This window comes from Myxocyprinus asiaticus, chromosome 25, assembly GCF_019703515.2.
Source record: "Myxocyprinus asiaticus isolate MX2 ecotype Aquarium Trade chromosome 25, UBuf_Myxa_2, whole genome shotgun sequence".
Taxonomy (NCBI): Eukaryota; Metazoa; Chordata; class Actinopteri; order Cypriniformes; family Catostomidae; genus Myxocyprinus; species Myxocyprinus asiaticus.
This window is the reverse complement of record NC_059368.1, coordinates 35388096-35411939: the sequence shown is the minus strand read 5'-3', so window position 1 is coordinate 35411939 and position 23844 is coordinate 35388096. Positions and strand designations below refer to the sequence as shown.

General features: G+C 40.1%; 1 non-coding gene and 1 pseudogene across 1 annotated transcript; both read left to right on the top strand.

Moving 5' to 3' along the window:
* LOC127416254 (DNA repair protein RAD51 homolog 2-like) overlaps positions 1 to 22629 on the top strand; it is an 89789-nt pseudogene extending 67160 nt beyond the window's left edge.
* On the top strand, positions 1955 to 2149 carry LOC127416561 (U2 spliceosomal RNA). Its single transcript, XR_007893147.1, has one exon. It is a non-coding gene; the product is annotated as a U2 spliceosomal RNA (small nuclear RNA).
* Positions 22630 to 23844: the final 1215 nt, after the last annotated feature.

The following is a 23844-nucleotide window of genomic DNA, read 5'->3' as shown; positions in this document are numbered from 1 at the left end:
CTGCGCTCTTGGGGTAATTTTGGTCAGCCGGCCACTCCTGGGAAGGTTCACCACTGTTCCATGTTTTTGTCATTTGTGGATAATGGCTCTCACTGTGGTTCTCTGGAGTCCCAAAGCTTTAGAAATGGCATTATAACCTTTTCCAGACTGATAGATCTCAATTACTTTCTTTCTCATTTGTTCCTGAATTTCTTTGGATCTCGGCATGATGTCTAGCTTTTGAAGATCTTTTGGTCTACTTCACTTTGTCAGGCAGGTCCTATTTAAGTGATTTCTTGATTGAGAACAGGTGTGGCAGTAATCAGGCCTGGGTGTGGCTAGAGAAATTGAACTCAGGTGTGATAAACCACAGTTAAGTTATGTTTTAACAGGTGGGGCAAACACTTTTTCACACAGGGCCATGTAGGTTTGGATTTTGTTTTCACTTAATAATAACAACATTCATTTAAAAACTGAATTTTGTGTTTACTTGTGTTATCTTTGACTAATATTTAAACTTGTTTGATAATCTGAGACATTTAAGTGTGACAAACATGCAAAAAAATAAGAAATCAGGAAGGGGGCAAACACTTTTTCACACCACTCTATATGTTCTCAGGCAACCCTGCTGAGAAGACCATGGACTTTGTTATGAAGCTCATCAACCAAGGGAGGCTTGCTGGTTAACTAGCTAAGCTAGTTAAGAAGCCTGGTGGGGACACCAGCACACCAGCATATGCTGGTAACCAGCAATCCTTGGGCCTTATGTATAAAACTTGGCGTAGATTTAATCTGAGTAGTCTACTAAACAAACGGGAACTCTTGATTTTGCAGTCTTGTGTCATGGTTATTTAAACAATATTGATTATAGCAACATGCTAAAAAACACATTCAAAACATGAATTCAATTGTAATGCATAATTCATGAGACCGTACATCAATCCATTTTTAATTGTGCTAATCGTCACTTTTCAAGGTCTGGTGTAAAATTCCATTGGTAATTTATTTATAGTTATTTAATTCACTTTTTGTCTAATTTGATCACCCAGACCACACTCACCTTACTGTAGCCTACCATTACCGTGTGCACGTTGTGAGCGTTGTCAGGATGTAATTTTTCTGCAGCTGCAGAGCAAGTCACATGGTGCCAAGACTGTGCATATTTCCAGGGGAGTCGGGGGGGGGGACCCCACGCCAGCTGAGCACCGCAATAGAGATGAATGGGAATGCTAACCTATAGCTCTCTCCAGGTATTTTAGAGCTCCTTGAATAATACAGACTGAAGCCTAAATGATGTTGCATGTGAATAGACGCTGCTGCTAAAAATAATTTCTTTATCATTCTTGATTTAATGTACAAATATCTAAGCATCTTTTAGATAACTTTACCTAAGAAACATAATTGTAGTAAAGACTTGTTGACAGAATAAATATTTTAGTGTATTAAGCATAAACCTAACCCAACTTACGCATTTATGCTTCTCAGGTCGTTAAAAAAAAAAAAAATTCTGGAAGCTAAACAAAGACAGTAATTAAGAAAAGTGTTTTTGCAGTGTAAAACCCTATCTGACATCGCCGGATCAGAGCTTTAAAAAAAATTTAAAAATGAAATAAAACATGCAATGTATAAGCTTCTTTTTGTTTTATATTCGACCTACAATACCACTACACTGCTGAATGGCAATTGTATTTTTCATAATGTTTTTCATTACCACGAACGGGGTTATCGTTGAGTTTTGCGTCAGGATTACCGGTAAATGGGGCAGGCAGCACATTTGTTGTTTCGCATGTAACTTAGAAATTTTCTTTTCTGTACAGTACCATGTTTCTGATTAAAAACTATCCAGACAGACCATCACCAGTCTTTGTAATGGTCTGTTTGATTACTGAATGTGCCCTGCAGTGTCTGCCATTTTACTGTCTGTTCCCTATCTGTCACTCACTCGACGTTGTGTCGATGTGTCGATGTGTGCCAAAAGGCTTCTCGGCCTTTTGGCTAAGATCAAGTGTAGTATCGGTTCTTATCAGTTTAATATCTGATACGTCTCCTATCCGGGGACCATATATTAAATTGCTTTTTGGGCCTGGGAGATGGAAGCGGGGCTTGCTCCGTCCACTCCACGTATCGACTTGGTATTGCAGTATCTTGGGCCAGTGGTGGCTCAGTGGTTAAGGTTCTGGGTTACTAATCAGAAGGTCAGGAGTTCAAGCCCCAGCACCACCAAGATGCCACTGTTGGGCCCTCGAGCAAGGCCCTTGACCCTATCTGCTCTAGGGGTGCTGTATCATGGCTGACCCTGCACTCTGACCCCAGCTTAGCTGGGATATGTGGGAAAAAAAGAATTTCACTATATATGTGCAAATGTATAATGTGTGATAAATAAATATAATTAAAAATTAATTAAATAAATTAATTAATGTAGTGACACTAGGGGTCACTCTTGGGAGCCCTAAACACCTCTGATCTTTGAAAAAAGGCCAATGGAAATTCCCACTCCCCCAGACATACAGGTATAAAAGGAGCTGGTATGCAACCACTCATTCAGATTTTAATTTCGGAGCCGAGCAGTTCTATTCATTGAAGCTGAATTCATCCGCGAGTTCATTCACCTCATCTGCTGGATTTTACAGCGCATTTCAGCAGCTTCTCCCCCTCTGCACCCATGGAGTGCAGAGAATGCCCCTGCGCACTTCGGCAGAATAACAAAAAGAGTATATTCAAAAAAGAGTATATTTTCATTCTAAAAGAGCGGCACACATGGAACGTTTTTTTAAAGATGCCTATCCGTTTGTGTGTTATTCCTGGTTGCGGTCGTTATCTCTCCGCTTCTGATGGCCACGATCGCTGTCTTACATGTCTGGGCGCTGCTCATGCGGAGACATTGTTCATGGATGGATCATGTCCTCATTGCGAGAACATGACCATGGCAACGTTGCGGTCGTGGCTTGCATTTGTAAAAAAGCAAGCCACCCCAGCGGCTCCCCGCCTCGGTCCTTCTACCTACGGCTATGAGGCCGTGCCGGTTAGCACTGGGGGCAATTTGGGGACCTCAGTGGGAGCACCTCCACTGGGAAAACCCCCACGGACCTCCCATTCCCCAGCACGCTTGCTTGCCCCGGTCGGCTCGTCTCACGGCAAGTTCAACCTCTTATTCGGAGCCCAGGAAGACGATGAGTTATCGAGCGCAGCATCTGAGAGCAGGCTCATCCACTCTGATGCAGACGCCTCGGCTGGGCTCCCTCCTTCGGGTGTGGTCGCCCAGTCTCAAGCCGGCGTGGAGATGACGGACATGCTTTCCTGGGCAGCCGCGAGCGTCAGGCTAGAGTGGAACCCTCCACTCTCCCCTGAACCCTCGTGGCTCAATGATTGGTTCCTGGGCCCCTGGTCTTTTCAACAGTCAGTATGTTTACATGCACTTTAAAAGTTCAATCTCATGGCAAGTCTCAATAGTACAAGATACGAAGTTGTGAAAAATTGTACAAAAACGAATGATGTTTTTACTATTTTTTCTAAGATTAACCCCTAACCTAAATCTAACCTTAAAGCCTAAACTATTACCCAAACTGTGAACCTAAACCTGATTTTAAAAGGAAGATCACTGTTGTGAAAAAAAAAAGAAAGTGAACATATGGGTTTTGAACAAGCATTCTAATGTTTTTTCACCCAACTCAAAACCCCAACCCTAAATCTAACCATAAACTCTACCCCCTTACCCAAACCCTAAACCTAACTATGATCTTAATAGGAAAATAAGTTTTCTGTACCACAGAAGAAAGAAAACATTGCCATCTGAAACGAGACTTTTTGCATGAGACAAGTCGTAAGATATCTTACAATTTTGCCATCTCGTGCAATTTTTTTACGAGTTGTCATGAGACTGTGTTGTAATCGGATCACAATTGGCCTGAGTTGACGGGCGACATGTATTTAACACTTGCTAACATCCTTCATTCAAATATTCAATTACGCTTTGTGTCATGTATACTTGGACAGACAGTCCAAATATACTGTACATTGAATATGCAAAAACATTGTCGCTCTTGTAATTACGTATGTAAACGTACAGAGTGAAGGCAGACAGGTTCTCAAGAGACCTAATGAGACACCTAATGAGATGTGTTCTGTACTGCAGTGCTCCAGGTGGAGGGGCCCTTTCTGTGTTAATGTATACTACAGCAGGTTTCACTAAGGTGTTCATTTCAAGAAACCTTTTATCTCCTCCTCCTAGCCCTCCAGACTCCATCTGAGCTCCATAAATCAAAGCGGCAGAGTTGTGGGGGTCAAATACGAGAAACTTCAACAGGGAGTTATCTCCTGTTCCCTCTGTACCTGTCCTGGTTCAGTGAGCCAGGCCTTGCTAACCATATCACTTATTTATGGTTGTATGTCGGTCCTTAGTAGGTAAAAAGGAAAACGGCAAGCGTAACAGGCCATGTACACCCCTCCTGAGCTACAGGTTTCCATTTGTTATTTCCTGTCTCACCACTTATGCTAGGCCCCCATGTGTTCTTCTTTATGAAGTAATAAAAAGGCATAATAGCTCTCATCTATTCTTGTTAACAGCACAGTGTGTGATTGTCTGAGGTTTACAAAGGGTGAGAGAATGGCTGGATATGAAGTGAATTTGGAGCGGCCCCCTTGTAGGCATATGTAAACATTTACGGTTCGTCTCAAGCTGCTGGTGCGATTACAGAGGCTGTACTATACAGAGGCAGTCAAATGGAAAATGCAGAGCACATGAGTATGAGTGGCCTACTTGCTGGAGAGCATTTCCTGACTGCTCTGCTTGACGGTATTATCAGGGTGCTTCCCCTCGAAACAAATTCATTATGTCTGATTTAGAGGCTTGTTAGTATATTCCAGTCAACATCCGTCAGTGCTTTGGTCAAGTATGTTTATGGGTTTGCTTATCTGCAGATGGAATAGTTGCCCTAGTACAGGGATGGGATCAGACTTTGTGATCAGACTTTCATTGTGGTGTGCAATGATGTAATGGAAACTGAACCATACAAAGTAAATAACTATATTTGTAAGCAGTATGTTCAGGCCCACTTAAAACTTTGGGATACCAGACAAATAGTCATATGCTGGCTTATGCAAAATCACCAGTCTTAGTTTAGATCATTCGAAGGACTCGTCCAATACCAACTCAGTTTTCGAGATCATGTGTTTTTGCTGGTTGTTATTGTTACGGGGAAGTGGAGAAATCAGTCATGCCTGTTATTACTTCAAGCATGGAAGCTGCCAGTGTGTGGGACGCTGATATCACTCTACAGAGCTGTTGCACATTAGTAGTACACAAGTCTTTACGAGTGTTAAAGCTTGATATTCATATCATCTACTTGCCTTTTTTCTGGGGCCCCATCATGAGGTTTGGATTGAAAATGAAACGAGACAAGCACCCAGCCTCATGGGAGACAATGTTCTCATGAAAAGCCAAGCTTGGTCATCAAGTTGGTTTCATAATAAGCATAACAGCCACAGGAATGACAGTAGCAAAACATAGCTTAACTCTGTTCTACATTGTCTTCCCCCACAAATCTGGTCACATTAAATTTAGCCTTCTATTTCCTCAACCACTCAATAGGAGTATGTTTGTTTTGGTTTTATAAGAATTCATGATGCTCATTTAGTTGCTTCTCTTCCTTACCAAGTCTAGTACAACAGACTATAATGAAGCTTCAACTTAAAGGCTGTGGAGCTTCTATTTCCTCCCCAAACTTTGACTAAAATAGGTGCCTGTGTCTATATTGTTTATCTGTATAAAAGTGTGTATAATACAGTATCTTCATGATGTCAGCCTGTGTAAGCTAGCCCTTTTCTGGTCAAGTCTTTTTTGGACCAATTCTTTGAGCATTTACTAGAAACATGAGCCACCTACTGTACTGGGGTCTAAACTCATCACACAGAAAACTCGGCATGCTGCTAGCGAGACTTCAGAGACCCTGACATTGACCCCATTCTGCCAAGATACTGACAAGTGCAATTTCCCATTAGACATTTTTGCATCAATTTAACTGTGTTTACATTTACCTTTTTCTGTGGCGCTACTGATAACTCGTTCAACCCTCTACAGACACGTTGTAGAAAGAATCGCCAGTGGCTAGTACATTTTTGTTTTTACTCACCATACTTTTGACAACATGTAAGCGTAATGCAAATGAAAACTAAAAATTGTGACGGACCTGTCTGGTGTTTTCTCTGTGTTCCATTTCTCCTCGCAGAGTGGCAGCAGGTATGGGTGCTTTCCTGATTGCTCTGCTGATTTGCAAGAGGATAAAATATCTGTTCCTTCCAGTGCTAGGTCTCTCCCCTTGCTTCCAGTACTTTTTGAGTGCTCGTTTGACTATTATTTGGATGCTTTGAAAACCTTATTTTTTCCTTTAAATAAATGTATTTCTTTATGCTAATTTGAGTACTGCCTCTTCTTCATGTTGCCTGCCAAGAGCCAGGTGTGTGTAACATATGGAGGCTTGTTTTTTAGATTGAAGTGCTGTGAGTGAGGGGAAGCTTTGATCATCTCTGTGTTTTGAGGGGACGAATTCAACGTGGATGTCCAGTGGTAAGTGCGGGTGGTGCTGAGCAGAGGTGGGTAGTAACGCACTACATTTACTCCGTTACATTTACTTGAGAAACTTTTTTGGGGAAAAATTACTTTTTAGAGTAGGTTTAAAATTAGGAACCTTTTACTCTCACTCAAGTAAATTTCTAATGAAAACATTTACATTTACTTCTTTACAATGGGCAGCATTCCTGTCATTACATTACTGAGTTTCATTTTAATTAATGTGTAATTTATTGAGAGATTATTGAATGGACTTTTACGATAGCGGAAGTTCACACAGCTGCGCGTGCTGTCACAGACTGTTACTCAAGCCGAGTCCATCACTGCTGCAGCATCATGCTCTTCAAACAAAGTGAAACACTTTCCTCACTCCACATAGTGAAAAAATAATAGTTTCATCATGCAGTGCCTTCATTTAACACAAAGACAAGCAGATATTTCAAGATTAAATTTGAAGCTCCAATTTATGGCAGCAATCTGAGGTAAGTTGTGGCTCTAATGCTAATGCAGGCTTTTCTGCGTAATCTGATGGTCATTTTCAGGGTGATTCTGTAAATGGGCTCTTATGACATCAGTTTTTAAGTGTACATTTTTTAATCTGCAGCTATATATCAGTACGCTTTGTCCCACGTCCCGCATGTCATGAGCAGCATTTATGCATTTACCCTGCGCAGCTATCACAGCTATTTCAGGCTGATTAACTGTATAAATCCATGTAAACATTTAAGTTAAATGTAATGCCTTTTGCTCTGCCGTTCGCGTGATTGACAACTGGAGCGCGAACAGACAGCATTTCTGCGCATGCACAGAGAAGTGCGTGGGGCGTGTGAGATATGTGCAGGCACGAGGCCATCATATGGCGAAGAGAGTGGCTGTGTCCTTAATCGTTCACTCATTCACTATTTCCTATATAGTGAATGGCAGTTAGTGCACTATATCTCAACAGTGAGTGAACGAAATGAGTGAATGAATTCGGACAATGACCTATACACCAAGTGTCGTAGCTCTGGGGCTGTCACAGAAACAACATCACAAATGAACTTTTAAAATACTTGGGTCTTACTTGTTATTCTTATTAAATAATATATTAATACAATTAATCTTCATTCTGTTTGTCATTTTTAATATATAAAGTTGTGCTCAAAAGTTTGCATACCCTGGCAGAAACTGTGAAATTTTGGCATTGATTTTGAAAATAGGACTGATTGTCTTTTATTTAAGGATAGTGATCATATAAAGTCATTTATTATCACATAGTTGTTTGGCTCCTTTTTAAATCATAATGATTACAGAAATCACCCAAATGGCCCTGATCAAAAGTTTGCATACCCTTGAGTGTTTGGCCTTGTTACAGACACACAAGATGACACACAGGTTTAAATGGCAATTAAAGGTTAATTTTAATTAACCTAATAATAATTAAATTGCAATTACTGCCTGTGTATAAATAGTCAATGAGTTTGTTAGCTCTCACGTGGATGCACTGAGCAGGCTAGATACTGAGCCATGGGGAGCAGAAAAGAACTGTCAAAAGACCTGCGTAACAAGGTAATGGAACTTTATAAAGATGGAAAAGGATATAAAAAGATATCCAAAGCCTTGAGAATGCCAGTCAGTACTGTTCAACCACTTATTAAGAAGTGGAAAATTCAGGTATCTCTTGATACCAAGCCATGGTCAGGTAGACCAAGAAAGATTTCATCCACAACTGCCAGAAGAATTGTTCGGGATACAAAGAAAAACCCACAGGTAACCTCAGGAGAAATACATGCTGCTCTGGAAAAAGATGGTGTAGTTGTTTCAAGGAGCACAATACGACGATACTTGAACAAAAATGAGCTGCTTGGTCGAGTTGCCAGAAAGAAGCCTTTACTGCGCCATTGCCACAAAAAAGCCTGGTTACAATATGCCCGACAACACCTTGACACACCTCACAGCTTCTGGCACACTGTAATTTGGGGTGACCAAAATAGAGCTTTATGGTCACAACCATAAGTGCTATGTTTGGAGAGGGGTCAACAAGGCCTATAGTGAAAAGAATATCATCCCCACTGTGAAGCATGGTGGTGGCTCACTGATGTTTTGGGGGTGTGTGAGCTCTAAAGGCACGGGGAATCTTGTGAAAATTGATGGCAAGATGAATGCAGCATGTTATCAGAAAATACTGGCAGACAATTTGCATTCTTCTGCACGAAAGCTGCGCATGGGACTCTCTTGGACTTTCCAGTACGACAATGACCCTAAGCACAAAGCCAAGTTGACCCTCCAGTGGTTACAGCAGAAAAAGGTGAAGGTTCTGGAGTGGCCATCACAGTCTCCTGACCTTAATATCATCGAGCCACTCTGGGGAGATCTCAAACGTGCGGTTCATGCAAGATGACCAAAGACTTTGCATGACCTGGAGGCATTTTGCCAAGACGAATGGGCAGCTATACCACCTGCAAGAACTTGGGGCCTCATAGACAACTATTACAAAAGACTGCACGCTGTCATTGATGCTAAAGGGGGCAATACACAGTATTAAGAACTAAGGGTATGCAGACTTTTGAACAGGGGTCATTTCATTTTTTTCTTTATTGCCATGTTTTGTTTTATGACTGTGCCATTCTGTTATAACCTACAGTTGAATGTGAATCTCATAAGAAATAAAATAAATGTGTTTTGCCTGCTCACTGGTGTTTTCTTTAAAAATGGTACATATATTACCAATTCTCCAAGGGTATGCAAATTTTGAGCACAACTGTATGTTAATATAAAGAGTAAACACATTTTATCAAATGTACATTATTGTATTTATTTGTTTTACTTTAGTGTCTTTAAACTCCAATACAAGCTGGGTAGCATTTCTCATCCGATCATAAACAGCACCAAAGTTATCATAACCTACATGCTATAACCAAATATTTAAATCATCCACAGAATTATCATTTCCACTGTGTGCAGTCTCCTGAGTTAAAATATAATATCACCTCAGTTAATTATTTAGTAAATAAAGAATTCTTCAGCTTAATGGCAACATTCTGTATAAATATAAATAAAGAGTACATTTTAAAATGTATGTTTTGCCTCTCTATATGTTATTATGTTATTTTAATCAAGTAATGATTTGTCAAAAAGTAATTTAATACATTCAGCATGAAATAAAACATTGCCACAGTGAAGGAAGCAGTAAACTCCCAGCTCGTACGTCTTCCACGCGGTGGATTATGGGCAATTAACCGTTGTCGAGTGTGCATCAAATGTACACTCAAAATTAGAGTGCATTGTGGGTAAGAATGAGTGAACAAATGTAGGCAACAAGTGGCTCACTCAGAATTCAGACACTCCTACAAAATGGCAGATACCCAAAATAGTGCACTATATAGTGGATAGGGGCCGGTTTCAGACACAGCGAGTGTTCTGTAACCGGGATGGGTGCCCTACCCAGGCTTCATACTCTGCGTTTTGGGTAGTGGCAGTACTGCTGTACAGAACTAATGATCTAAATTATTTAGACACTGAAAACTGTAACTACACTGAAATAAGAATCCACGCAGGACTTTAAAAGCTTTGAAATAGTGAAAGTAGGCATTAATAAAATATGATCTTGCTTTGGTTTATATTTCAGCATAATATACTGTATTAAGTCCCTGTGGGACATTTTCACCGTAATAATTACTAGAAAGGTTTCTAAACCTCTCTTCTTTTTGACAAGTTCATCCAGATCTGACAAGAGCCCTTAAAGGGATAGTTCACCCAAAAAATGTTATTCTCTCATCGTTTACTCACCCTTATGCCATCCCAGATGTGTATGACTTTCTTTCTTCTGCTGAACACAAATGAAGATTTTTAGAAGAATATTTCAGCTCTTTTGGTCCATAAAATGCAAGTGAATGGGTGCCAACATTTTAAAGCTATTTTTTTTTAAATAAGGCAGCATAAACGTAATCCATAAGACAGTGATTAAATCAATATCTTCAGAAGCTATGGGATAAGTGTGGATGAGAAACAGAGAAACAGATCACTTTCACATTCTTCTCCTTGTGTTTTTCACATTCTTCTCTTCATATTGCCCCCTGCTGGGCAGGGAGAAGAATGTCTAGCAAAAAATTTGAAATATTGATTTGTTTCTCACCCACACCTATCATATCACTTCTGAAGATATGGATTTAACTACTGGAGTCTTATGGATTACATTTATGCTGCCTTTATGTGCTTTTTGGAGCATTTTTGGCACACATTCACTTGCATTGTACTGACCTACAAAGCTAAAATATTCCTCTAAAAATCTTAATTTGTGTTCTGCAGAAGAAAGGAAGTCATACACATCTGGGATGGTCTGAGGGTGAGTAAATGATGAGAGAATTTTCATTTTTGGGTGAACTATCCCTTTAAAGTGATAGCTCAGCCATAATTTTAATATTCTGTCATCATTTCCCTACCCTCATGTTGTTCCAAACCCATGTGACCTTCTGTATTCTGTGGAACACAAAAGATGTTAGACAGAATGTTAGGGACTGATAGTCTCGGTCACCATTTACTTTCAAAATATGGAGAAAAAAAAACACATTCACTGAAAGTAAATGGTGACTCAGGCAAACATTCTGTCTAATATCTCCTTATTGTGTTGCATGGAAGAAAGAAAGTCATACGGGTTTGGAACAACATCATGGTGAATGATGACAGAATTTCAATTAATAAATATAGCTGCGGGCAGCAATGACGGACCCAAGCACCATGGGTCCATTTCCACCTGTTGGCTTTCGGAAAACAATGCAAGTTGGACACAGCAACAACTCAACATTAATGTAAACTTGGACCCTAATCATACAATGAGTAATAGGTATATGCCACCATTCCAGTTTGACTACAACTTCACAAAATTTTCCATCAGCAGTGTCTAAACAATTTAAGCAATTTGGGTTAATGTAAGATAACTTTTTCGAAGTCTGTTGTAAGTGCCACACCTCCTGCTGCCAGTTGGTGGCACTATGACCGTGACCCACAATAGCCACATCCATGTGAATAGCCCCCAAGAAAAAACATACAACTCAATTTTAATCTAAATCACACAATGCACGCAGAAGATATGAGACACTTCCTGTTTGCCTATTTTTGCCATTAATTTAGTGAATCTCCATGGCAACACCGTTCGATATTTAAAAATCTGTTCACAATTTAGCATCTTCGATGGCATAATGTTGTCTAAATGTGGTGACAGTCTCATGAATCACCATTCAAAGAATCAATCAATCAATCTATCTATCTATCTATCTATCTATCTATCTATCTATCTATCTATCTATCATCTATTTTTAATTGTATTTTTTAATTTTTGCTGATTAATTTGATATTTTTGCTATAATTTAATATAATTATTTATTGAAACAAATATGTAGATCTAAAGATTATATTGTAATGAAGTTATTTACCATTTTTTATTTTCATAAACCAGCTTTAAATTAAATTAACAAATGTAATTCATGGCATTAGGTGTTAAGATAGTCTAAGTAGATTTTAATATGAGCACAGAAGTCATTTAGGCTTGTAATTTCATTGTAATTCTGTTGTTGCATTTTTTTCTCTGTGCAGTGTCAAAATAAATGAAGTACATTAAATTTGAATCTGCATTCATTATTCATACGCACAACTGTTTAAATAGCCTCTAAATTAATGTAGGGCAAATGAGGACATACATTAGTTTAGAATACTGCATGTTTGCCCATTGAATGATTATTTAAAGCATAAATTACCAACTGGTTACCAACAAACAACTATTTGTCATGGTTCCGGCATTTGTGCCAGCTCATACTGTTGTTTGTTTTTCTCTCTCCCTCGTGTCTCACAGGTGGAGCCGGCATGCGATCAGCATTTCCATGGGAGCGGTGATCGATCTCGGGGAGATGCTGATCACAGCAATGATTTACTCGCCCGTTACCATCTGCTTCACTCTGATTGCACTCCCTACTTATTCCTTATGTGTCACCTCATTATTTTCCCTTTTATTGTTCACTGTCATGTTAACTCGTGTAGTTAGAGCATGCTCGTGTGTCTGTTGGTTGCCCCTCTGTAGAGGTGCGGTTACCTTCCTGCTTGCCGTCACCCTCGCCAGTTCTGTGCCCAGTTCATGTGGAGGAGGATTCCTCGGTCTCTGCCCATGTCTCGGGGACTATATCATCTGGGCTTTGCTTCGCAACACACCAGCTTCAACGGACTCTCTTCGGATTGTTCCTGACTTCAACAAAGCAAACACTTATCATACGAACACACCCTTCACTAGCCCATTGCGGCTCGCTGGATTTCAGCCTTCTGCAGCCGGCGCCAGGTGCGCCTTATCTTGACATTAAGAACTTTGTTAATAAAACCATTGAACCGTCATCTCTGCTTTTGGGTCCCCCCCCCCGACACTATTGAACCACGACCTTGCCACAATGTCGTCATGATGGACTGGCACCACTCCAAAGTTACATTGCGGCAACGAATACAGAAATTTAACTTTTCCGGTTGTCACTACATAATCAGTTACATTGCCACAACTAAAGGTTGGTCATCAAATTACGGTGTAGTTAGGAAATAACTAATTTAATAAAATAACTAAATAACTAATAGTGTAATTTGGCTAGCTGTAATTACAAAATGGCTGAATTTGCTGCTGCTTTTTGCAATGCAATTTGCTCATTTGTTATTTTATTTTTTTTGGGTTGTTTTGCAGTGAAAACTCACAAATCATCATTATATACACCTGTAATTGTGTTAATTAATGCAATTACATGTAAACATTTTAGTGCATAATAACTGAATATGCATTTAGCAACCAAAAAAAAAAAAAAAAAAAAATATATATATATATATATATATATATATATATATATATATATATATATATATATACACACATTTTTTTTTTTTTATAAAATTTAGGTGAAAGCTGTGGGTATTGAAGGACCCTTAATTATTTTTGTATTATAATTTTCTGCCTCAGAGAATGCAATAAAACTTATCCAAGTTTAAAACAGACATACAATAAATCTGTAAGCTATAAACACAAATGAGGATTCAGTAATTAGGCCTGTTGCCATTTTTACATTGTCTGATATTTAAATCTGGTAAATGGCCATATACAGCCGCGGCCCGTGCATTTTAAGTCTAGGCCTTCAGTGCGATTCATGCCATTAAGGAAACACAGTTTCACAATGAATAAGACACCGTACGCCCATCATACATTACGTGGCAGTCAACTAATAATACCAATGGACATTTTAAAAACACGTCCACGCACGAAAGCCAGAACCAAGTAGGTCTAATACCAAGAAAAATAATATTTGCGATTTAAATTTTGCTTGCAATAACTTTGTTTCGTCAGGGTACATGGTTACTTTTCAAAACTTGGTCCAACACTGAATGCTCAAGCAGCCTAATTTACACTTAGAAAACTCCTGATGTTGCTATAACAATGCAAAAAGCACTTACCATTTTGCTTGAATGAAAATCAGCCCTCCTTTCCTGTTTAATTAATCAATCGCAAGATCATGCAGAACATCTCAGGTTTGTAAATCCATAAGGATACCTTTCTCAATGGCAATACCAGCAGTGATGACAGCCGACTCCTCAGCAAGATCTCACGCTCTTCGCTTTCAAATTACATCACTTAAAGTGTAATTGCGTCACTCAACGCCAGCAAGTAGGCCTGGACTGGGACATATCCTAAAGACCACACCCACAAGAACAAATAGATCAACCTGAATGGCTGATGAATCTGACATTCTGACTTTAGATGCCTATTCACTGCAGTGATGAGGGATTCTGTGGAATTCTGAAGGGCTGACGGGGTGGAGATCAAACTCACGTGCTACTTCGGCTAACGAGCATGGATTTGGGCATGCGATTTGTGAAACAGTTGTCACACTTTGCTTGTAAGCATCGAGGAATTGGATAATTTTTTTGGTTGTTTTTTTGCTATTCATTTGTAGATTAATTAGGAGTGGAAAGCAATTGAAAATACATATGCAAAAAGGTCAATGAGAATGAAAGGATGAAAACATATTTATTTATTAGACATGTTATGCCAGCAGAGAAGGCTTTGATGGCCCTGAGAAATTGCCACTGGCCATATAGGAACAAATACCATTAGAGTTCATATATTTGAGTATTTTTGTACACATTTAAATTCCACAAGTGTTTAAAAATGTTTACATATATGAAAATTGTCATTTTTGTCATATTGTCATATTGTGTATATTGCATATATCTACTGTATATAATTGAAATTTTTATAGCAGTAAAAGCATTTATGAACACTTACTTTCAGCATACAAGTGTTCAGTATATATTGCCATTTTCAGATTCGAAGCCTACTGTATTAATAGCACTTCAAATACTAATCACATTTTATTACACATCTAATGGGGATTTTAAGTGAAGGTTAGGGATTCTTTGTATAAATGCAGGTGTTGTGTCTCATTCTCAGCATGCAGGGTGAAGATATGCAGTAACAAATAATAAAGAATAGGCAAGTGTGATCAAAATTTTCTACAGAGTTCTAGTCTTACACTGAGAGGCCATTCACATTGAGCGTTTTTATGTGTCCATCTGCGCTGTATTATAAATGTGTTTTTAGATGCCATGTCAAGTTAAAAAGAACTTAAACTGTTAAACGTCTCGAGTTGAGACACATAGGTTTTGCTCTTTTGTGGCGTGCATATAATTTTAGTGCAAAAACAAATGCATTCAAGCAAGTGAATGGCACGTAACATGATTTCAAACATTGCGCTGAATTTTCAAACAAATATTTTGAATATTAGCTAAAATACAGGACTGTGCAATTACAAAAACACCGTCAACACAAGTCGTGGCAGCTTCTAGCAGAATTAAAACTAACAAACATATTCAGAGCTGAATACTGTGGCTGTTCACTTGCGAAAAAACTTGGAATAATTTCACGGCTCCCTAAAGCTATCTTGTTAAATACAAAGAATATGATATGATGTTTCTTTTAACAGCACAAATCAACACGAACACGAATGACACCGGTTCGGAGCGATTTGGAGTGACGTCACTGCTTCCGAAAAGTTTCATGCTATTTCTAAGGAAGATAAATAGTTACAGTGTTTCTTTTAATGGTACAAATCAGCACAAACGAACGACACACCAGTTCGGGGCGATTTGGACCACATGGGGTGGAGAGTGACGTCATTGCTCCCTAATACAAGCTGTTATTTCTAAGATACAGACGTTATTTTGCTAGCCATCTTAAACGGATCTTTAACTTTATCTGTCGTTCTTTTGATAAACATAGTTACCTGAAGAACGTAGTTACACATACTTAGAACTATTGTTCCTCGATGTTGCCACAACGTCGTAATGACGGACCGGCACCGAATATAGAAAATTCACTTTTCCGGTTGTCACAACGTAATCAAATACATTGCCACAACGAATGTTTGGTCATCAAATTATGGTGCAGTTAGGTAATGCAAGAAAACATATCTAAGGTTAAAACAGATATACAATAAATCTGTAAACTAAAAAGATATATGAGGATTCAATAATTAGGACTGTTGCAATATTTACATTTTCTGATATTTAAATCTGGTATATGGCCATATACAAACACATACAATTAGAGTTCGTCTATTTGTACTATGTACTATATACTGTGAGGGGTGGCAACACCAAAGCAAGCGCCCATGCGTAGATCTTATGGATTAAGGTACCAAGCTTCATTGCAATAAGTACTAGTTCATTAATTAGTCACAATCAAATTATAAATATCCATGTATTTGCGATACAACTGCATTTCCACAGGAACCACATAGTAACAATTTTGCTACTGATTTGGCAACATAAAAAAATAAAAAATAATCTCCAGAGTACCAATACATTGTCTATTAAACACATCAACAAATTCTAGCTTGGCATAAAACTGGCAATCTGGAATAAACGTCACATTATGCAGGACAATTTGTTTTTAAGTGTATGCATGGATGGAGAGTGCATGCATATCCAATGTTATTCTACTAATAAAATCCTGTAGGCCTATCAACTTTTTAACAGCTGGAATAAGCCATTTGAAAGGGAACATTAACACAAAGTTAGTTCAAAATAAAAATAAACTCTAGGAAAACAGTACTTTGGGTGGCAGTGCTGTGTAATATTCCTAAACTCATGAATATTAATTATTTTATGCACAATAAGAGATTATTTTAAATCACCAATTTTGATAAACAGTCGTTCTTAATGACCTATTCAATCACTTAAATAGATATTTCACATTATATGGTCATTTAATCTCTACGTCTGCCACTATCAGTCTTGGGATTTTGTTAGTCAGTAGATTAACACATAGATCAGCAGTTTAATCAAGAACATGACTGATTGGTCGAGTGGTTACTTTTTGCATTTAGTTTTTAGAGGTTCTGGTTTCTAATTCACCCAAATATAAAGTGTTATTGTAATAAACCAAGATTGCATCTGTATGTCAGTGGATAGGTGTTACACTTTAAAAATAAAATGCATTAAAAGATGTGGGGAGATGTGAGTAGCGGAAACACAGACACATTTATTGACCGTTCTATATTTGAATTATTATTTTTTTTTAAACCAGTGAACTCCGAAGTTCAGACAGCGACAAACACAAACTCTGCTCCAGCAGCGGGAATTTGCACGAGAGCATCAGTGACCAAGATGGCAAAGCTCACGAACACCCATTGCACAACCCAGCCATGAAACACTCAGTTTATATAGAAAGGAAACACACTGCGTGCCGGTGCTCCCCATTAACAATCAGCTCACCTGGTTATCCCACACCTGAGTGCGATTAAGAGAGAGAGAGAGAGATAAAGACAAAACACACACTCTACATACACACAAACAATACGGCCGAGAAGGCAATCACAATGCGGGACATATTTCGCTTTTCTATTTCCTAGAAAAGAGCATGAGCTGCAGAAAAAAACTGCTGACACTAATTGACACTGATAACAGCCACAACAAACATTTATCATAAATTCAAAATAACACATTCCAGCGCCGGATCGGCAATCAAAACATACACATATCAGATGAAACAGAAAATCCAACTTAAGAACTGGAGATGTTTAACACATGAAATGAAAATGTCCTGGTTACTTTAGTAACCTCCGTTCCTTGATGGAGGGAACGAGACATTGTGTCGATGTAGTGACACTAGGGGTAACTCTTGGAAGCCCCAAACACCTCTGCTTTTTTAAAAAAGGCCAATGGGAATTGGCGAGTGGAATTTGCATGCCACTCCCCTGGACATACGGGTATAAAAGGAGCTGGTATGCAACCACTCATTCAGGTTTTGTGCTGAGGAGCCGAGACAAGGTCCCGCCATTTCAGCGGATAGTTCAGTGTTGTGGCAAGAGGGACACAACGTCTTGTTCCCTCCATCAGGGAACGGAGGTTACGAAAGTAACCAGGATGTTCCCTATCTGTCACTCACTCGACATTGTGTCGATGTAGTGACACTAGGGGTCCCTATATGTGGACTAGCGGTGCGAGATGGGCAGACTGCTGTGTGCCTCGTAGCCAGCGCACCAGGCCATCACATAACCTCCTCCAATACTCTTATGAGCGTCGAACGGTCCTTCGGGAACAAGTCGACTGCCCAAAAAATAGGGACAGGCTAGCCCAGCCAAAAAGAGTGGAATTTGTTAACCAACTGGGGGCCATAATGTCTACGTAGGGGGGGGGGGAAGACACAGTAGAGACCACACCCCGCCCAGAGAAAAAAAAAAGGGGGGGGGTATTTTTAGTGGAAATACGTCACATGGTCTTACCAAGTGTTGTCGGAAGTATGTCATGTGGAGAAGTCCCATGGTAGGTCCTACCCGAGGAGGGAGGAGTTTCTACAAACATGGTGACTGGGGGCAGAGGGGCCTCTGCCCAAGGAAGACGCAGTTTACCGACAGGGAAACAATTTAGCGGAAGTTATCACATGGGGTCACCTACGGGGAACCACCACATGTGGAGCACCTACCTCAGTACAGGGCCTAATTAGCACACGTACTGGGCCTGCAGCGAGTTTCTCCGTAAACTTGTCTGCCACAGGGCTAAGGAGGAAAGTCATCCAGAGATCACAACTTATGAACACGACTGGGAGTCAAAAGCGCATGTCTTCACCTCATGGGAGGGGAAAGGCGCAAGTGGTACACCCGGCCAGCTGTCCCGGAACTTACCTGTTCGGCCTGACAACACATGGGATGATACCAGCTCAAACCAGAGATTATAGAACCTCGCAAAGGTGTTGGGTGTTGCCCAGCCCGCTGCTCTGCATGTGTCTGCCAAAGAGCCGCCACTGGTCAGGGCCCAGGAGGCCGCTACACTCCCAGTAGAGTGGGCTCGTAACCCCACGGGGGGTGGCACATCCTGGCCGTAGACCCCAAAGGACTACAGAGAGGTCCCACAAGGGCATGAGGCACAGTCTGGAGGGATTATACCTCCTAGCGCCTCTCAGGAACCTGATGATCAAGTCGTGCTTCCCCAAATACTTACCATCCACTGCCTCGTGATGTGCCGAAATGGCGGCTACATACACCTTCAAGGTGGACGGTGACAGCTGCCCCTCCAGCCTCTTCTGCAGGAAGGAAAGCACCGATCCGACTGTGCATCTCTGTGGGTCTTCGCGTCGGGAAGAACACCACTTAGCGAACAGACGCCACTTCAAGGCATACAGGCACCTCGTAGAGGGAGCCCTAGCCTGAGTGATTGTGTCTACCACTGCGGGTGGTAGGCCACTTAGGTCTTCCACGTCCCGTCCAAGGGCCAGACTTGGAGATTCCAGAGGTCTGGTCGCAGGTGCCAGATGGTTACCCGTCCCTGAGAAAGAAGGTCCTTCCTCAGGGGAATTCGCCAGGGGGGCTGTCGCGAGGAGCGTGAGGTCCGAGAACCACGTCTGGGTGGGCCAGTAGGGTGCTACTAGGACAATCTGCTCCTCGTCCTCCCTGACCTTGCACAGGGTCTGTGCAAGTAGGCTCACTGGGGGAAATGGATATTTGCGTAGTCCAGGGGGCCAGCTGTGTGCCAGTGTGTCTATACTGAGGGGTGCCTCAGTCAGGGCATACCAAAGCAGGCAAGGGAGGATTCCCGGGAAGCAAACAGGTCTACCTGTGCTTGATCGAATCGACTCCAAATCAGCTGGACCACCTGGGGGTGGAGTCTTCACTCTCCCCTGAGTGTAACCTGTCATGACAGCACATCCGCTGCAGTGTTGAGGTCGCCCGGGATGTGAGTGGCTCGTAGCAACTCGAGGCGCTGGTGAATCCAGAGGAGGAGACGGCGGGCGAGTTTTGACATGTAACGGGAGCGTAGACTGCGTTGACGGTTGATGTACACTACCGTCGCCGTGTTGTCTGTCCGGACCAACACGTGCTTGCCCTGGATCAACGGCCGGAACCTCAACAGGGCAAGCAGTACTACAAACAACTCAAGGCAGTTGATGTGCCAACGCAGCCACGTGCCAGTACAGGAGCCGGTGGCTTTGTGCCCGTTGTGTGCCTGTGCGCCCCAGCCCATCTTGGAGGCATACGTCATAACCATGACGTGCCTGGAGACCTGCTCTAGGGGAACCCCTGCCCATAGAAATGCAAGGTCGGTCCAAGGGCTGAAGAGGCGGTGACAGATCAGCGTGATGACCACGTGATGTGTCCCGTGGTGCCATGCCCATCTCGGGACTCGAGTCTGAAGCCAGTGCTGAAGTGGTCTCATATCGTACAATACTGTACATTCTATATATACTATAATTACTTTTTTATATATTTTTATTTTTTATTTTTATTGAATAATGTGTATCTATATAGTGCGTATTGTATACTGTACAGTGTATGTTATTATTTGTATATTGTTGAGTGTAATTATGTGTATATCAGATGTTTAAATTGTGCTGTGTTCATTTGATGTTATTGTAAATTGGTATATGTCTCATCACTGTCACGACTGCTATGTTGATCGGAACTGCACCCAAGAATTTCACACACTATTGCACTTGTGTATATGGCTGTGTGACAATAAAGTGATTTGATTTGATTGATTTGATTTGACAAGTAAAGTGTTTCACAAATCACATACCCAAAGCTCGATGCCGAAGCTGCGTGTGAGTTTGAGCTCCACCCCATCAGGGCTTCAGAATTTCCACAGAATCCCTCAACAGTGTAAATGAATGGGCAACTAAAGTCAGATTGTCAGATTCATCAGCCAATCAGATTGATTTATTTGTTCTTGGTGGGAGTGATCTTTAGGATATGTCCCAGTCGAGGCCTTCTAGCTGGCCTTGAGTGACGCAATCACGCTTTAAGTGTTGCACGTAATTCAAGAGCGAAAAGCGTAAGATCAAGCTGTCTGACGAGACGGCTGTCATCACTGCTGGTATTGCCGTTGAGAAAGAGATCCTTATGGATTTAAAAACATGAGATGTTCCACATTCACTTCAAGTAAATTGGTAAGTGCTTTTTGCATTGTTATAGCAACATCAGGAGTTTTCTAAGTGTAAATTAGGCTGCTTGAGCATTCAGTGTCAGATCAAGTTTTCAAAAGTAGCGCTGCGTTCCATTCAACTCGGAAAGTCAGATTCTTACTTCAGCACTTCCTAATAGGAAAAGTGCAATGGAATGCATCTTGAAGTCAGAATTACAACTTGTAGGCTCGTGCAGAAATTCTCAACTTGCACCTGCATTGTGACATCATGCACAATGCAGGTGCATGATGTCACACAAACATGTCGACACTCAGGGAGATATACAAAGTAAGTGATAAACATTCACTTTATTAAGTAATATCGATAAATGAGTTCATTTCCACATTACACGATATTAAAGCTTGTTTAACAAATGCCTGCAGAAACAGGTGTATAAAACATTATAATCTGTTTTGATAATCGTACACCTGAAGCACAAATACTAGCGCTGCAGTATTGTTTATCAGTTGGGTTGCTAGGAGACATCTCTAACGAGAGTCAAACCCCTGCTAAGCTAATGGGAGTGTTGCAGTTTTGTTTCCTTAAACGTCATCTTCCGAGTTTCGGGGAATGGAATGCATTTATGGTCTGAGATATCAAGTAGGAATATCCCACATCCAACTTGAATGGAACACAGCATAACCATGTACCCTTCACATTTTAGAATCATAGTAAAGTCATCACAACTATGGAATAATAGAAATGGAAATATGGGAATTATGTTTTGACTAAAAAAAATCCAAAATAAATCAAAACTATGTTATATTTTAGCATCTTCAAAGTGGCCACACTTTGCCTAGATTTTGTAGAAATGTACTCTTGGCATTTTCTCAACCAACTTCTTGAAGTATCACCCTGGGATACTTTTTAAACAGTATTGAAGGAGTTCCCATCTATATGCTGGTCCCTTAGTGGCTGCTTTTCTTAATTATTCGGTCCAAGTCATCCTTTTCAAAAACATTTATTTTATTTTATTTATTTATTTTTATAAAATTTTAGTTTTGTAATTAAATAAATTAATATGTTGGCACAATTATATTTTTGTCTACAAAACTAATTTCAAACATTTAAGCATACGCCTTCAGATCAAAAGGTTTTTAAGATCATGAGAAACATTTCAGGCAAGTGACCCCAAACTTTTGAATGGTAGTATATATATATATATATATATATATATATATATATACACACACTACCAATCAAACCTTTTGAAACACTTGACTGAAATGTTTCTCATGATCTTAAAAATCTTTTAATTCGAATTTCAGTAAACATGGACTGATTTGAGGAGAAGAACTTTTGAGCTACTCTCACTTAATTCACAGTGAGATCAGTCTGACTATCAAGGGTTTTTGTGTTTAAAGAAGATACCAGGTCAGAAATTCTACGGTTAAAATTCAGCCCGATAAAATGGAAATATAAACTGTGTTTAACAGTTTCATTCTTTTATGTTTACTAGGGGGTGATGACCATGAAAGTTCTTTAAATCAAGGAACTAATCTGGAGCTGCAGCCAATCAGAGTGAGGACGGGGTTCAGCTACAACCTATCCCAGGACACACCCTCTACATGCTGAGAACTCCCTTGGCTGCAGAACTCAGTGACCATTATTGTCCTGTACAGTTATTTTTAAGGCCAATAAACATGTGAAGTGACCAATGTTTTCTGAGTCATTTAAGCTCTCAATGCCATCTATTATCTGAAGATAACAAAGTTTGATTATGCATTTGTACATCAAGGTTGTTTTGATGGTCATTTGTTGAACTAAAAAGACTCTTCTATTTGCCTGATGCAATTGAAATTGTAGAGATAAATTTGTGTTATGAAACTATCTATGGGCATGGGATTTAATATTTGTCACCCAGCTTTGATATTCCTAGCATCATTAAAGACAAAAAATTGCTCTGATTTCTTTCAGTTACATATAGGTAAAGGTAACTAGGTTATGTGTAGTTGAAGCCATGGTTAAATATTGCAGGAACATGCGGTGGATCAGCACAGATTGTTCTCACAGATTGTTCTTTGTTTACAAAGAATGACTGACACAATGACACCAAGTGGACAGAGCGGACTCCACAGGTCGATGGCCGAGCCTCCCCTTCGTAGAACATTTCCTCATTTTTCATCTAGTTAGAAATCTGCAACCTCAGTCAGCTATTGATTGACAGAGTTAATTTTCCTTGCGCTGGTTGCATGATAGGACAGCAGTCTTGGACAAATGCTTCTTGACCCTGACTGGCCGTTGCCATGGCTTCTATTCCCATGACTCATGTTCCCATGGTTCCTCTCTGCCTTAAAAGGAAGATTGGCTGATTAGATGAACAATGGTGTTATTTTGAGTGAGTCCTCCTTTTTCGAGTTGTTTTGCTTTTGGCTGTGTGCACATATAAACATTGACACATATTCTCCATATGCTTTGTCCTACTATACTATATTTATAAAAGTGATCTAAAGAAAAACTGATTCACTGTGTGTAAAATACTGCTGGGAACGGATTCGTGAAAATCTTAAGGAAAAGAAATGACATAAACATTCTTAGGGTAAATTATAAGAAGTTTGTTAAAATGTTAAGTACTTGATGAACAGAAAACCCCTCATAAAAGATGCAATTTTCTCCAAAACAAAAGAGTTAATAATGTTTCATAAATCCGGCCCCTATTTAATGTCACAGGAATCCCAAGTATGAATGCCAACTTCGCAAACTAATGAATTCAATAATTTCTTGAAGGTCTTCAGGTCTTAATTGATTTCCAATTTCATGAGCATGATTTTGCTGACAGTCCAAAGGACTATGACATCTAAATGAGATCTATAGTTATAGCAGATAAAGTCCCAACAAGTTGTCTGCA